The sequence below is a fragment of the Anas platyrhynchos genome, chromosome 4, assembly GCF_047663525.1.
Source record: "Anas platyrhynchos isolate ZD024472 breed Pekin duck chromosome 4, IASCAAS_PekinDuck_T2T, whole genome shotgun sequence".
Lineage (NCBI taxonomy): Eukaryota > Metazoa > Chordata > Aves > Anseriformes > Anatidae > Anas > Anas platyrhynchos.
In genome coordinates, this window is record NC_092590.1 from 71,934,962 (window position 1) to 71,949,375 (window position 14,414).

Sequence of the window (14,414 nt, forward strand, 5' to 3'; positions counted from 1 at the left end):
GCCTGTACAACTTTGTCCTGCAGCCTCAGAGGGGAGCATGAGGGTTTTTCGAACCAACCCCCTTGCTCTACGTGCCAGCGGCTGCGTGCCATAGGCAGAGCGGCCTGAAGGGGCCCTGGGAAGATATGGCCAAGGCCTTGGGGGCTAATGTGAAACACCAATGCCAAGCCCACAAGATGTGGCAGATAGAGTGGGCAGTGACACTGCAGAAACCCCAGAAACGTGCCAGGGCCTAAGCACTGCTGGAGAACATGCTGCAGGTGAGGACGGCCCACTGTGATATTGCAGTGATGGACTGCGACATCCCTGTGACGATGTCCCCAGCTGGTGGGCGGCGAGGTGCCTGGCTGGTGGGCGGTGGTGTGCCCAGCAACTTTCTGTGGCATCCCTCTGATGCCCTGCGCTGTCTCCAGGCGATGCTTTGTGACTGCATGGCCCTCACTGCTTAAATACGGTCACCGCAGCTCAGTCCAGTGCCTTGTGCCTCTCCTCCGGCTGAGCGTTTGTGCGAGGTCTCGAGTGAGAAATTAGGTGTGCCTCGGTGCTGGGTCGTGATCCAGCGGGGTTGCTTCGTGCAGCTTTCAGAGACTCACGTCCCCAGAGCCACTTGTGCCTTTCTCCCAGCCCTGCTCCGACCAGGCAGCTGGGACATTCCTGAGGTGCACGTGCAGCAGCAGAGGTGGGTAGTGTGGGGACATCTCGCGCTGGCAGTGGGGGGGTTCTTCCTTGAGGGACCCTCCCCAGGCCAGATAATGATGGTGGCTCCTCTCTTCCTCTTCCAGAGTGACACCCGCTGCTGCAGTGCCAGTACCAGGGAGCACATTGTCATCCACTGCTCCCCCCAGCCCACCGCAGCTGGTGGAAAGCATGGATGCGGCACTGGACAACCGCTGCCCCATATGCCTGGACACCTGGGGCAGCGCCGCTTATATTATGCCATGTTTCCACCAGTTTTGTTTCCCCTGCATTCAGCGATGAGCTAAGAGCAAGCCAGAATGCCCACTCTGCAAGCTCAGACTGACATCAGTTGTGCACTCGGTGCAAGCTGATGACCAGTTTGAGGAGTTGGTCATCAGTCCATCAGCAGCAGCATCCATTGATGCCAACAGGCCCCCTGCCCAGGCACCCAGCCCTCTGGCGGGTGGCCTTCATCCTGGGGCCAACTTTTCCGCCGGCACCCTGCTCTACTCCAGCCCCCGCTCTCCTGGATACACCGGGAGCTGAGGAACATCTTCCGGAGGCGGCGTTCAGAGGCACTTATCTTCGAGAATGCCATCATGGAGACACTGTGCCTCTTTGGACTGGAGGAAGACCTGCTGGCCTAGCTGTTGGAGCTCTACCTTGGTGAGAACGTGGCGATGTTTGTGCAGAACCTCCTCAACGTCACTGTGCAACAGTGCGGCAGGGAGGCCCACCGCCTGCTGGGTCTCCACATTCCACCTGCGGCCGAGCATCGGGAGGACATCCCCATGCCAGAACCTGGCCCATCCGACCCTGAAGTGGTGGCTCCTGCACCCAACCCAGCTCCCTCTCACCAGCCTGCGAGCTCCAACGGGGATGAGGTGTGCGGCACTTCAAGAGCCGATGAGGTGAGCGGCACTTCAAGAGAGTGCCAGCCACCCTCACTCCACCCCTGCTGCAGACCCAGTGGAGCAGGCAGCTCCTCATGAGGAGTCAGAAGAGGCAACAGCAGGTCCCTCCACTGCCAGGCAGGGCAGGGCGTGCCCACCTGGGGGGTCCCGGCAAGCCCCCAAAAGGAAGAACACCTCATCCCAGGCCTCTTCACCACCCAACAAGAGGCCACCCCGCTGGCGACAATAGAAGATCTGCCAAGAAGAGGGCCGGACAGCATCAGGAACACATGCCGGCGCCAAAGAACCCAAAGGTCATCAGGGTCCTATTCCACCACACATTGTACAAATAAAATCACATAAAATATGCCAGTGTTGTGAACTGCACAGTGGTCATTGCCATCCCCACCCCTACTGCTTTCTCCTCCCTTTCCTGATGCCGTGCCCACTCTTAGGCCTGTTGCGTTGCTGCCCTGACAGCACCCACTCGTTTCCTTAGCCGCTCCTGGGAAGGTGTTTCTAGCCTGGGGGGCTCCAGCCCATGCCCCGGCCTTGTCATCCCAGCCTGGTCTTCTTCTCACCACAGCCTCTGACCCCGCAGCTGGGTTTATGCCCTCCAGCCAGCCTGCACTGCTGGTGTGGCCTCACCATGGCAGCACCCAGATACCGCCCGCGCAGTCACTGCCTGGTGCTGCTGCTCTCACAGGGCATGTGAGGAGAACCCCAAGTTGCTCAGCGAGGGGAAGGGCAAATTGCTGCACCTGGGGAGAAACAAGCCCAGCACCAGGATAGACTGGGGACATGTGCTCAGAAAGGACCCAGGAGTCCTGCCGCACACCAACTTGCCCATGAACCAGCAACGAGGCCTGGCCGTAGAGCAGGCAAATGCTGTCCTGGGCTGCATTGGGAATGGCGTTGCTGGCAGCTCAGGAGAGGCGATCCAAGATCTTCTTTCTTGCCCTTCTTGAAAATTAGGATCACATTTGCCAGCTTTCGGTCAACTGGGACCTCTCCAGATCCCCAAGGTCATTGAAAAATGATTGAGAGAGGTCCTGCAGTGCCATCCACCAGCTGTCTGAGTACTCTGGGATGACTCCCATCAGGTGCCATGGACCTCTATGCATTCAGGTGCAGCAGCAAATCCCACAAAAGTTCAGGGTTAACTGGGAGTTTATTGTTCCCACCAGCTGAAGTCTACATCAACAGCCTTCCCCTCATCTTCCAGTCTGGTCACACAGTCATAGAAGGAGATAAGGTTAGACAAGCACAACCTGCCTTTCATGAACCCATGCTGGCTAGGCCTGATCCCCTGGATGCCACGTGTGATCTCACCCAAGATGATTTGCTCTGTAACTTTCCCTGAAACCGAGGGCAGGCTGACAGGCCTGTAGTTCCCCGGGTCCTCCTTACGGCCCTTCTTATAGATGGGAGACACATCAGCAAGCCTCCAGTCCTCTGGGACCTTATGAACAGCCAATTCCAACTCTTGTCTGTTGTCAGTGAGATATCTGGAAGCAATTAACTTCACTGACAGATGAATACGTTCATCACCACTCAAGAAGCCGAATGTGCCTGACATGATCAAACTTTCTGTTGGCAAGTGTACAGAAATGGTGGCAAGAAGGCTCCCATATCTTTCAAACTTTGTTGCAGCTAAGACCACTTGCTCTGACTCATGGGTGTGCCTGTTATAAATATGAAACACCACCATCCAGCCTGTAAAGCCAGCAAAGAGGTCCTTTGCAAACTTTCACCCTGTGCCAGCTAAAACTCCCCTGGGCAGTGCCCAAGCAAGGCTGAAGTGCTCCAGGAACCATTCCCAGCAGGTGGCTGGTTGTGGGACCAGAGATGTTCCCAAAGACATTTCTTTCACTGTTATAAGCACAGCTTCAGTGTGCAAATTTCCCAGTGATGTATAAATGTCATGCTGAGGATCACAGGGTCCTAGAATTGCAAAATAACACATTTTCTACAAAATTACTTCCTGTCTTTCTCTGAGCTTCTCTGATTGTACCAGGGAACAAGGGCAGGTTGTCCTAAGTTAACAAAACATAATACTATTGTTGCAGTGACCCCCTGGGAGCTCCAAAGTGCACATCACTCTGCAAACATATTACCAAAAGAAAGTCCCCACCATCAAATATTTATAACATAAACAGGACAAGAACCAACTGGGGTGTAGATGGACGGGGAACAGTGAGATGATCTTGGGCAACATGACAGGAAACTACTTGGCTGTAAGCTCTGCCACATTTTTGGTAGGCATGACTGGGTTTTTTTGAAAGTGTGAAAAGACATTTTCACATCTGGGCAAGCGTATCAGGATGCTGCAGATCAATCTTCACCCATTTCCCTGAGTAAGGCAGGTCATGCTGAGATGCACTGAAGATCGTCTAATGCAAAACCCATCTCTCCTCCAAACGGCAACTGTCAGGACACCTCTCCTGGGACTCCATCTTCCTAGTCTTTCCCTTCATTTTGTAGCAAATGCTTTATGTTTACACATTTTTACCTCTCCTGGCAGCCCTGCAACCTCCCAGCTGGATTCATTCCCTCTTTTACCTCATCACCACCAGTGAAAGAAGCCAAATACTCTTCATTATGTTCAACCTCATGATGTCCAGATTCAGTTCTTGCTGACATTTTATCAACTCTGTTACTTCGGATGGGCTTAGACAAGTCCAGCAAACTCTAACTGTCCTCTCAGGACAAAATCATGACTAGAGTTTTTGAGAGGAGAAGAGGACTCAGAGCCACAGCTTTTGGAAAATGGTAATGAGATCTGTGGCTGGTTTTTAAGTATATCCCTAATGCATTTGCAGAAAAAGGTTAAACCTTTATTTTCAGAAACTTTTGCTTCTAAGCCATCTTTGAAGCTCAACTCTGTATTTTTTAATAGAAACTTGAGAACCTTTGAAATTGAAAATTTTACTGGTTCGTCTGTCCCAGGAACCATCTCAGAGGTCCCAGACTCAAACAAATCCTCCTGGCCTGACTGCAGAAGAGCCAGCCTCCCTCAGCTCACTTTATGGTCCGTGGAGAAAAATAGGAGCTTCCACAGTTCAGGCTATCTAACTTCAGATGGTGCTTTCCAGCAAAATGAATCTTGTCCTAGAAAAGGACAAAACTTTCCCTAAGATGAGCCAAGGACAACTCACTATATAGTTTACACCTAAAGTTTGGTTAAATTAAGTTTATCCAAGAAGCACCACAACTTATTTTTGTGATTGAATTTCAGATTTATCCCTTTAAAGAACATTTCATTTTTGCTGACTGGTGATGTGACTATCTGGTGGACATGCTTGTGAGCACAGATGAAGAGCTTTGCCATCCAACTAAAACCAGCTGAGGTCTTGCACTGTGCTCACACACTTTGACAGTTTTCAAATCTTGTAACTCCATTTATCCCAGTCCAAGAAAAGGCCCAAGACCAGGTCTCCACCATATGAAGGAGTCACCTTTACCCAGGAGTGTTTCAGAGTACAGCAGCATTTTAGATTACCTGTCTGGTCAGTCCTCCAGAAAATTAATCTGCAGCTAACTCTTTCTCCAAGATTTTGGTTGCTTTCAGGTAGAAAGAGTTTCAGTCTACCCACTTCTTTGTTCAGGGGCAGTAGTTACATCTGTGAGGCACTGCTGAAATTAGGATCAACCTCTCTCATGTGTAGACTCCCCACTGCCTTCCACAGAGCTCTGGTGCTTATATATGCAAACAAATAATCAAAAAACAACAAACAAACAACACTACAATAAACATTGCAGACAGAGGATGTCCTAAGGCCTTGAGTGCACCAGCACCAGCTCCTCCACAGCAAGGATAAATCACTGTGTTTGATGCAAGTTTTGGATGAGATACTGTCTAGCAGCTCCTGTTATCAGAGCAGATATGCCCTCACTGTACAGCTTCTCCTCCCAGGGATTGCGGTGTGGCAGGACTCCATCACCAAGAGTCCAAGTTGCGTCCATTTTTCCTTTTTGCAGCTGTGTTCTTCAACCCAAAATATTCCTTCCTTTCTCTCATTCTCTTCTTCTTTTGTTCAAAAATAAAAGTTTGTGATGTTGCTTATCCTGGTTAAATAAGGGATAACCTCATGCGCAGCTTTCCAAAAGGTTTGCACTGTTTTTCTTTGCTCCTCCTTTGATTACCTGATGAATTCAACAAATTGCCTACCAGGAGCTAAGAGGGAGAAATAGCTCTGGGCAAGCAGGAGCTGTGAAGGCAGGCAAAACACACCAAAGAAGCACGGTTAGTGCTCTTTAACAGGAGGGGATAGCTATTCCTCTGCACACATAGTTTCCATCTCCTTTAGGAGACAACATGGGTCAAACACTACAGCTCAATTTATTATTGAACCGTGAGGGAAAAGAAAAGCACTGAAGGTCATCAGTATGAGTAATGACACTATGGAAGGTCTGAAGATCTGCCTTTGAGATATCTCTTGAAACCTTCCTACTCTCTTCCTTAACAGCCATTGAAGCGTTCAGTGAAGGCACCTGGGGAAAACGAATGAAAACCAGATGAACCACAACAAACAGGGGTCAGCAATGCATGAGCCAAAGGAGAGAGGATTACTCTCTGTCAATCATGCTGGATTGCTGGCTTCTGCAGCAGCTGGCCATGCACTGGACACTTGCACCATTGCAGCAGCAGCTATGGTGTCTCTCTTTGGGCATGGTGACAGGCAGGGTTGTGCTCACCCCAAGTTGCAGGACGAGTCAACTGTTCTTCACAGAAAGGCAATACAGGAAAACAACTACCTCCTGCTGAAATACTCATCACTTTAAAGATCAACTCTTCTTTAGTTGAGGTTACAAATATAGAAGTCAGTCTGAAAATTTCATAAATAAAAGACTTTAATCAGAGTTTGTAATTTCATAATAAAAGTGCATATGATCAGAAGACATGAAAGTTCTACCCCCACAGATATAAATTATATGCTGAATTTTACACATAAGAATATATTTTGTCAGCTATTTTTTTTCTGAGTCTCAATCTTAATTTTATTCTAAAATAACTTTCCTAAGTGGCATCTTTTATATAAAATAACATATTGACTTTCTTCTGAATTTAATCCAGGATGCAGGATGCCTTCATCTGGTTTCCCCCAGAATTCCCTTAAAGCCCAATAAATCTGTGACTATTTCCTCTCTGAAGCCTCGGAGGATATAGAATTACTTCACAACTCCTCAAGCCCGGAGCCCTCAGCATGGCTGATGGAGAGCCAAAATCAGAAGGGAGCTGCTGAAACAGGGACATGAAACAAAAATAGTCCCCTGGAAAGGAGCAAAACATAATGACAAAAGCAACTCCCTTTTGGAATTACATCATGATGATAATCAGAAATCACACTTAAGTGTTAAAAAAAAAAAAAAAAAAAAAAAAGCAACAACAAACCAACAATGATTCTCTGTGTGTTTGTCTCTACCAATTGTTAAAACAGTAGCAAAGTGTCATATGTTTCCAGTCATAGCCCATCACGAACAAAAAGTCTGTAACAGCACTTGATACGGTCATGGGCCAATGCAATTTAGTTTTATCATAGTACAGTCAGTAGTTCTTTACTTCTCCTGTAAAGGGATAAATTATGTTTCAGCTTTAATTTTATATAGTGTCATTTTTAAAAAAGCCACTTACGCTTCCCACATTGCTGTTTTACTGCATGATCCATGTCATATTAAGCTCTATCTTGGCATAAGTTTTATTGAGCATTACATTACTGCTGGCTTTGAAGTACAATTTCACGTGCACATTATAGGCTCGGGCTAAGGGAAGCAACAAACTGCTCTGGTTACAGCCTGGTTAAAATGCATCATTCCGTGACTGCAATGCACGATGCAGTGTGAAGAATTTCAGTCACCAATACTGAAAGAATATATTTTTTGCCACTTTCCCCCACATCTTTCCAACAAGGTAGAAATAAAAGCAGTGTGTCTGGCCACTATTTCGTTTGTATTCACATGAGGATCAAAGCACAGTTATGTAGATCCAATGCCTGTGTAAAGCCACCTGCTCTGTTTCTCCCATGCAGGGAATTTCCAAGGGCAGAAGCTGTTTATTTTATTTTATTTTATTTTATTTTATTTTATTTTATTTTATTTTATTTTATTTTATTTTATTTTATTTTTTATTTTTTTCTGCACATGGCAGGAGAGATGAAGTTCAGCCCCCCCCCCCCCAAAAAATCTGTGGCAGAAGCTCCCATATATGTGCCCTAATGGTCCACATATTTTAAAACATATTGCCCTGTACCTATTTGCAGACAACCCCCTAATAGCATTTTGAGGAGAGAAGGTTTCAGTGGCATGCTAAAGAGGTTGATGCTTCTGACTCATCGTGATTTTAAAACATGGTAGGGGTGGGGAGGGTGGTCCTGGGTGTCACAGGAATGGCTCCACCAATATCAGAATCTGCCCCACGATTCCACCTTCCCTGAATATCCTACAGTTAGGTCAGTGGCTGTATCACATTAGGGACCCTTCAGACATTTCAGCGTCTCACTGCATACCCAGATGATATTGCACAGATGCCTTGCGTTACAGGACCTGTTTCCTATGCTCGACTGTGCAGCTTTTCCTCTGAGTGGGGCAAAAATCACTTAGCAAGATGAAGGAAGATTGTTCGGTTTGAGCATGTCCTTATCAAAATGACTTTCGTTTCCGTCCTTGTAGTTTCAAAGCAGGATTTGTAGGCATGTCACTGCAGTTTAATGATCCCTCTCCTTTCTGCTGAGTGCTCCTAGCATTACAGAAGCTAAACCATTAAAATATGTGTTTCTCTCACAGCATGGACACTTGGCTCTAAGTATTACTTAAAAGACATGGGTAAACACAGGAAAAGATGTCTCAGCAGGAGGGAAGTGATTGTGGGGACAGTATGTTCTGACAGCAATTCAAAATTACCAGTAGGCTACAGAGTAGGAAGTCATAGATAACAAGTTGTTTTATTTAAATAGCCAGCGGGTCTCAGCCCAGAGAACAATAGAGTCTGCTCCTACAGATGGTGCCATACCCATGCTGGGAACTTCATTTGGTCAGGCTGATAAAAGCAAGAAAAAGGCAGATAAAATCACTGAGGAATGGACCAGGCTGAGAGGTTGGCTCTGTTTCTCCTTTTGCCCACAGCAGAGAAAGTCACATAAGGTGAGTGGCGGTACCACCGTGGTAAAGCTGAAAGGCAACAAGGCATGTCTGGGCTTTTCCAGCCTCAGGGTGGTTTTTATTTTTTTCATTTAAACACCTGTGAGTTTCTCAGGCCAAGTTCCACAGCCTTGCTGAGTCGGGAGGGGGATGCAGCACAGAAATTGGAAGGGGCAGCAAAGCACCCAAACCCTGCTGGGGACCCAGCCCTCAGCCATGCAGGGGTACAAACCAAGGCACAGCAGCAGACAGACAAGAAGCAGCATTCCTAGGGAAGAGAGGGACTACTTAACACCTTAGCTTGAGCTCTGCTTTCTTGCATCAGCAAGGAAGGCATCTTCACAACCCAACAGAGGTGTGTTTTGTGATGGTATCTGGGTCTCCTCTGTGAGAAATGATGATTTGGAAGAGAACCAGCTGCAAAATTCAGGGTTTAGGGGTGGCTCAAACCAATAAGTGCAATTTTGCTATGTTTCAAACAGGGAAAATTATGTAAAAATGACCCCCACTTCATGACACTTAAAGGGATAAGCTGAATTTACCCAGGGTCACTCAGCAGATTACTGATAGCACTTTGAAACTCCCTATTTGCACCTATAGGTCCACTACTCACACAAAGCTGCCAGGACTACATACAGGAGACGTACACACCTCATCTTTTCCTTCTATGCATCTCTTGCAACACACTGAGCAAAAGTCTCCATTATCCAAAATTTTATTTCCATGTGAAGCAACTTTAAATTACTTTTTAATGCAAACAGCAGTGAATTGGGTTCCTTTGATCTTAACAAAAGTAAAAATTACTCCAATAAGTAACTAAAGGCTCAGGTTTTCACTCACTCTCTTTGTGGTACCCAGGAAAGCTCATTTAATTACTGGCCATAAAAATAATGTGTTCCTTTAATATAGAAAGGAAGAAAAAACTCCCATCCTAGGAACCTGCTGTGGTTCTCTGTGCCATGGGGATGTGTATGTTATATTCTCCTGATCGTGGATAAGAAGTAAGCTTTAGGATGTCCACTTATATGCATCAGTGGCAGAGATATTCATATGAGAATTAGGGAGATATCATTACCTACAATAAACCCATTGACTACCCTTTAATGGGAGCCTAGGTTGGTATGGGACATGGCATCCTCTGAGACCAGCAAGTTTCCAGGAGCACTAAAAGGGGGCTGGGAGCAGTTTAGCTTAATTATGCACCATGCCTATGGTATAGGAAGACATTACACATACAGGGAGAGTGTGTCAGATCATTTCCCATCATTATCAGTTGACCTTGGACTGAAGAAAAGCACTACTTCAGGAAAGCAATAAACCATTGTCTGTGTTTCCCTGGGCACAAGAATAGGGGTGCTGACACTGCAAAAAGAAATATTTCATTTAGACATTAGAAAAAAAGCCTTTCTAACTAGAAGACCAGAGGAGGCCAATGGCTGAGTTTGGGCAAGTCATGCAGTGCCCATCATGAAACTAGGCACATCTCTGTAATGACTTGGCCAGGTCTAAAATATCTTGCCTCAGGGCAGGGAATGGATAAAAAGCCTTCTCAAGTTCTCTTCTAACCTTATTTTCCATTTTTCCTCCTACTAAATATTTTCAGTCAACTAGGATGTCTTTGTTTCTTATTTTCCCTTAAGAAGCATTTGGGAAGCTGTCTGTCCACTCAGCAGAAAGCTTTCTCTTCAAACCCCTTGAACGTATTAGCTGGCTCCCATCCATTTTGAATAAAACTCCTAAAGAAGAGCTGGGTAAGTTGAAGTCCAATGAGATTACCAGTTACCAATGGTGTTCTTGGATGTGGGGAGCATTCCTCCACTTGGGGAATGAGAAACGCTCATGCATTTCACGTATACCACCAAAAAAGCCACCCGAGGGGAGCAACTGTGATGTTTATGATTGGGCGATGCTTATTGTTGGTGATGATTGGGGTGGTGTTCAGAGCAGCAAACCCAAGATGAAAGATTTCATATCACATTACCAACCACCCAACCCAAGTGTGCCAACAAAATTAACAGAAACCCTTTGGAAACACATAGAATTCAATTATTTTGGCTATATTACCACATCCATGGCAAATTACAGGCTGTCTATTGGAAAATCTCCTCTCAGTCTTGCCATTTTTTGTTCTTCAGTTCTGTTTATGTTCCCAGCATTTTCACCTCCTGGCAAAGGCTCAGTGTTTTTTGGGAAGGACTAAAGATAGGCTTTTGCTCCACAGAACGCTATTTAGTGGTTGGACAAGGTTGCAATTAGACGGTGTGGTCTTCGATTCCTCTGCAGACCCGTGATATCAAGCTTGCGGTGTGACCTAAAATACTATATTCAGATACAAGCCCTGCCAGACCAAAGCAGCGCAGTAAATCTGATGGGTGTTTAGAGGGGAATGATAAGGGCTATGTAGTCACAGGCTTTCAAAAGCTGCTTCTTATCTGGAGTGTCTTCAAGGGGCTTGGAAAGGGATAGTGGAATCCATTGACTTTAAACACCAATTGCATCTGCTGCAGAGCCCATTTCTGTCAGGTGATGCATGAAGAGCCCCAGGGAGAGAAAACTACAAGTGCCCAAACGTAACAGTTCACTGGCACCAGCTTGGACTTCGAAAAGAGTACACCTGCATTAGCCTAGCAGCTCTACTCATGCAGAAATTAGGAGGGGGCTTCAAAACACTCCAACCTTTCCAAATATTGTAATGAGGTTAGAGGCGGAGCCAGGGTTTCTCTCCAAAATTTTAAGCAGAGATTTAAGTTTCTGCTCTTTTTCTTATTTCTCACAGGCATTTGAGATCTGAGATGAAGTATGCTTCAACCTGCAGGAGGGCTGCATGGCCAGAGGGCACTCGGTGTGATGCACATCCCTCAGCATGCACTTCACAGCCTGGAGAAGTGAGCAAGGAGCTCACATTCACAGCTGGAAATCATCAGCCTCCGTTAGCAAAATCAGGATATCTCAGGGTAAATGCTGTGCCACTAACTGCATGTTTCTGGTGTCTGTGCTGTGAGTTGTTTTTTGAGTTGTAGGCAGGGGGCAAACACACCTCTCCCAGTATTGTAGTGTCTAATCATTTCCCAAATTTTAATGTGTTTATCATCGCATCGACCCTCTGAGATATGGGATTAGAGGTAAGATTTTTGAAGCACAAAGTCTTGGGTCAGGTTTTGAAAATATTACAAAAGCATAAACATCTTATTTGTATTTAAAAAAAATCCAGTTCCACAAAAATGACCCAAGATGACTCTGATAGAGCTGGGACTTTGTGTTCCGAATCTCTCTCTAAAGGCACAGCATTCTTTCTGCCTTTAAAACACTTTTTGTTAATTTTAATTCAGACCCTTTAAGGCACTAAAGTAAAAATACAATCCTGGATTTACAAACAATTTTTTTGTAACAGCTACAAAATCATATAAATATTACTGAACCTAGCGACATCCATAATCAAATTAAATAGAGTTTTCTAATATTGTAGCTAAAGTTTCCTTAGAGCACATGGCACTATGGTATCTGTCTCTCACTGCATATGGAAAGGTCTGGGGAAAACCAGACAAATTAAACTAGAGCCACAGAATTATTTTGGTAGTACTTAAACTAAATTACATTGCATATTGAAAGACTGCTCCTTTTATTTCTTTTTTTTTTTTTTTCTGCACAAGTAACGAGGTTTTCCAACATCCTAACATGGGTTCACTATAAATCAGCCTTCCCAGTGTAAAACAAGCTAGAAAAGAATTGATCAAAGCTATAAAGAAAGATAAACTTTTGAATCCATACTCTGTGCAGGCGATATTATTTCTTGATGGCTACTGGTTTGTCTGGAGGCATACAGGAGGGATGAATGAACCCCATAGAAAGGTTTCAGTTCAATCAGTTCAGCTTTCAAAGCCAGATGAAATCTGAAAAAAAGTTTCTTTTACCCCAGGGAATTTGTGAGGAGAGAGATTCTCACCAACATCGGCGATTTCACATTAACCTTCAGGTCAGACCAACGTTGCATTATTAGCATTATTTAATTAACAAAATTCATGCTTTGAAACCTTAAATATTTGCAAATTCATCCCCTATAATGACTTTCATTCATTATTATTTATCTAGGGCCAGAGTCAGCCTGTAGCAGCTCTCATTTCCCGCAGCGGGAACAGCTGGGGGAGACAACCCAGTCACTCTCCGGAGGTGTTTAGATGGGAGCAGAGCTCCTCCAGAAATCTGACTCCAATTACGAACACTACGTGCTTTAAAAATCTGACCCTCGTGCTCAGTGTCGGCTAGACATTTTACAAACAAGTCTGATGATAATGGCATAGTCATACAGGCAAAGTGCTCCCAGCGTAGACGCAGCCCAGGCTTGGGGCTTTGCCAGCGCAGCTATTCGGGGATGGGCTCGCACCCTACAAGTGGGGCTCTGCTGTCCAGGTACAGCCCAAAGGAGCTGCCAGCCAAGGAGCCCGAGATTACCATCACATCTACAGAAATGTGCCACTTTGCTGTGAAAAAAAAATCAGGTTTCCCGGATTGCATCAGAAGAAAACCAGGTGCTCATGTTTGATGGTTATTTTTCAAAAAATCAAAACATTTTACTTAAATTCTTTAAGGAAATGTTGATTTTGTTATGATTCTTTTCCCATCTAAATTGTTTTAAATTTCATGTTTTCATTAAAAAAAAAAAAAAAAAAAATCACCCTCAAAATATCTCATTGAACTTAGAGTATTTTTTTGTCATGTTTGCCGATGTCTGCTCCACCTTTGTCATCAGCCCTCTGGATGGCCTGAATCAAAACACGTCACCTCCTTCCAGATCTGTTCTGTTGCTGGTTAAAGGGGAAAGTGATACTGACATGCTTGGTAAGTGCTTGAAGATTAAAATGCTCACACTCCTGATAGATGGAGAAAGTCTATGGGTATATACACAGGAGCTAATAAAGCTTTCAGTACCGCACCCTACCACCCTGTACCTACAGCGTTGGTAAAAATATCCACTGATGTATTTTACACCACTTTTTCTCATATCCATCCCTCTACCTGTCAAGTCCTCACACCCATGAAGTAATTGAAATGTGTGTGACTGGCGCCTGTAAGCCCAGCAGCAGCAAGGAATTAATCTGAACGACGGCATCTGCTAAACACTCTTCTAGGCCCCAGCTCAAAAATGATCATTTTACTCTCCCTTCTCTATGCCTCTGCCCTGGGACCCTGGGACTTCTGGATTTGGTATTTCTGATGGGGCTGCACTTGCCCTTGCCATCACCCAAGCTCCCAGGTAAGCCTGTATGGGTATGTGTCTACACAAACCAGTCCCTCGTCTAGATGCCAGTGTGAGCTCAGGCTCTGGTGGTCGTCGGTACCTGGGCTGCCCCTGCATCCATCGCCACACAGGGCTGGCCATCCCACCTCTGGGGTCCCTGAACCCTGTCTCTAAGAGCCAGCCATGCCAGGCATTTCAGTGGAAAGTACAAGAAACCCTCTAGTGGACGATTAGAGGGAATGGGTTTAGGCTCCAAAGTGTGAACATTTTTATTGCTTATTGGATTCAATGCCAGGTTGATCTGGCAACCAGTGTTCTATAGGACAACTCCTGGCTCCTTTTTTGTGTGTTTTTCTCCTGGTTTTGGACACACCTCAAGCCAATGCCCTGAGCCGGGCAAAGACTCTGTTCGCACAGGTTTTGGAGGCTTTGCCATGGGTAGCAAGGGCAAGGGACTGCATTTATGCCAG

At 45.7% G+C, this 14,414-nt stretch overlaps 1 long non-coding RNA gene across 1 annotated transcript; it reads left to right on the plus strand.

Annotated features, from left to right (window-relative positions):
- The first annotated feature begins 11,417 nt into the window (after window positions 1-11,417).
- LOC101792565 (uncharacterized) lies at window positions 11,418-13,154 on the plus strand. The gene is made up of 3 exons (XR_011808730.1): window positions 11,418-11,830; window positions 12,625-12,681; window positions 12,798-13,154. It is a non-coding gene; the product is annotated as an uncharacterized lncRNA (long non-coding RNA).
- Window positions 13,155-14,414: the final 1,260 nt, after the last annotated feature.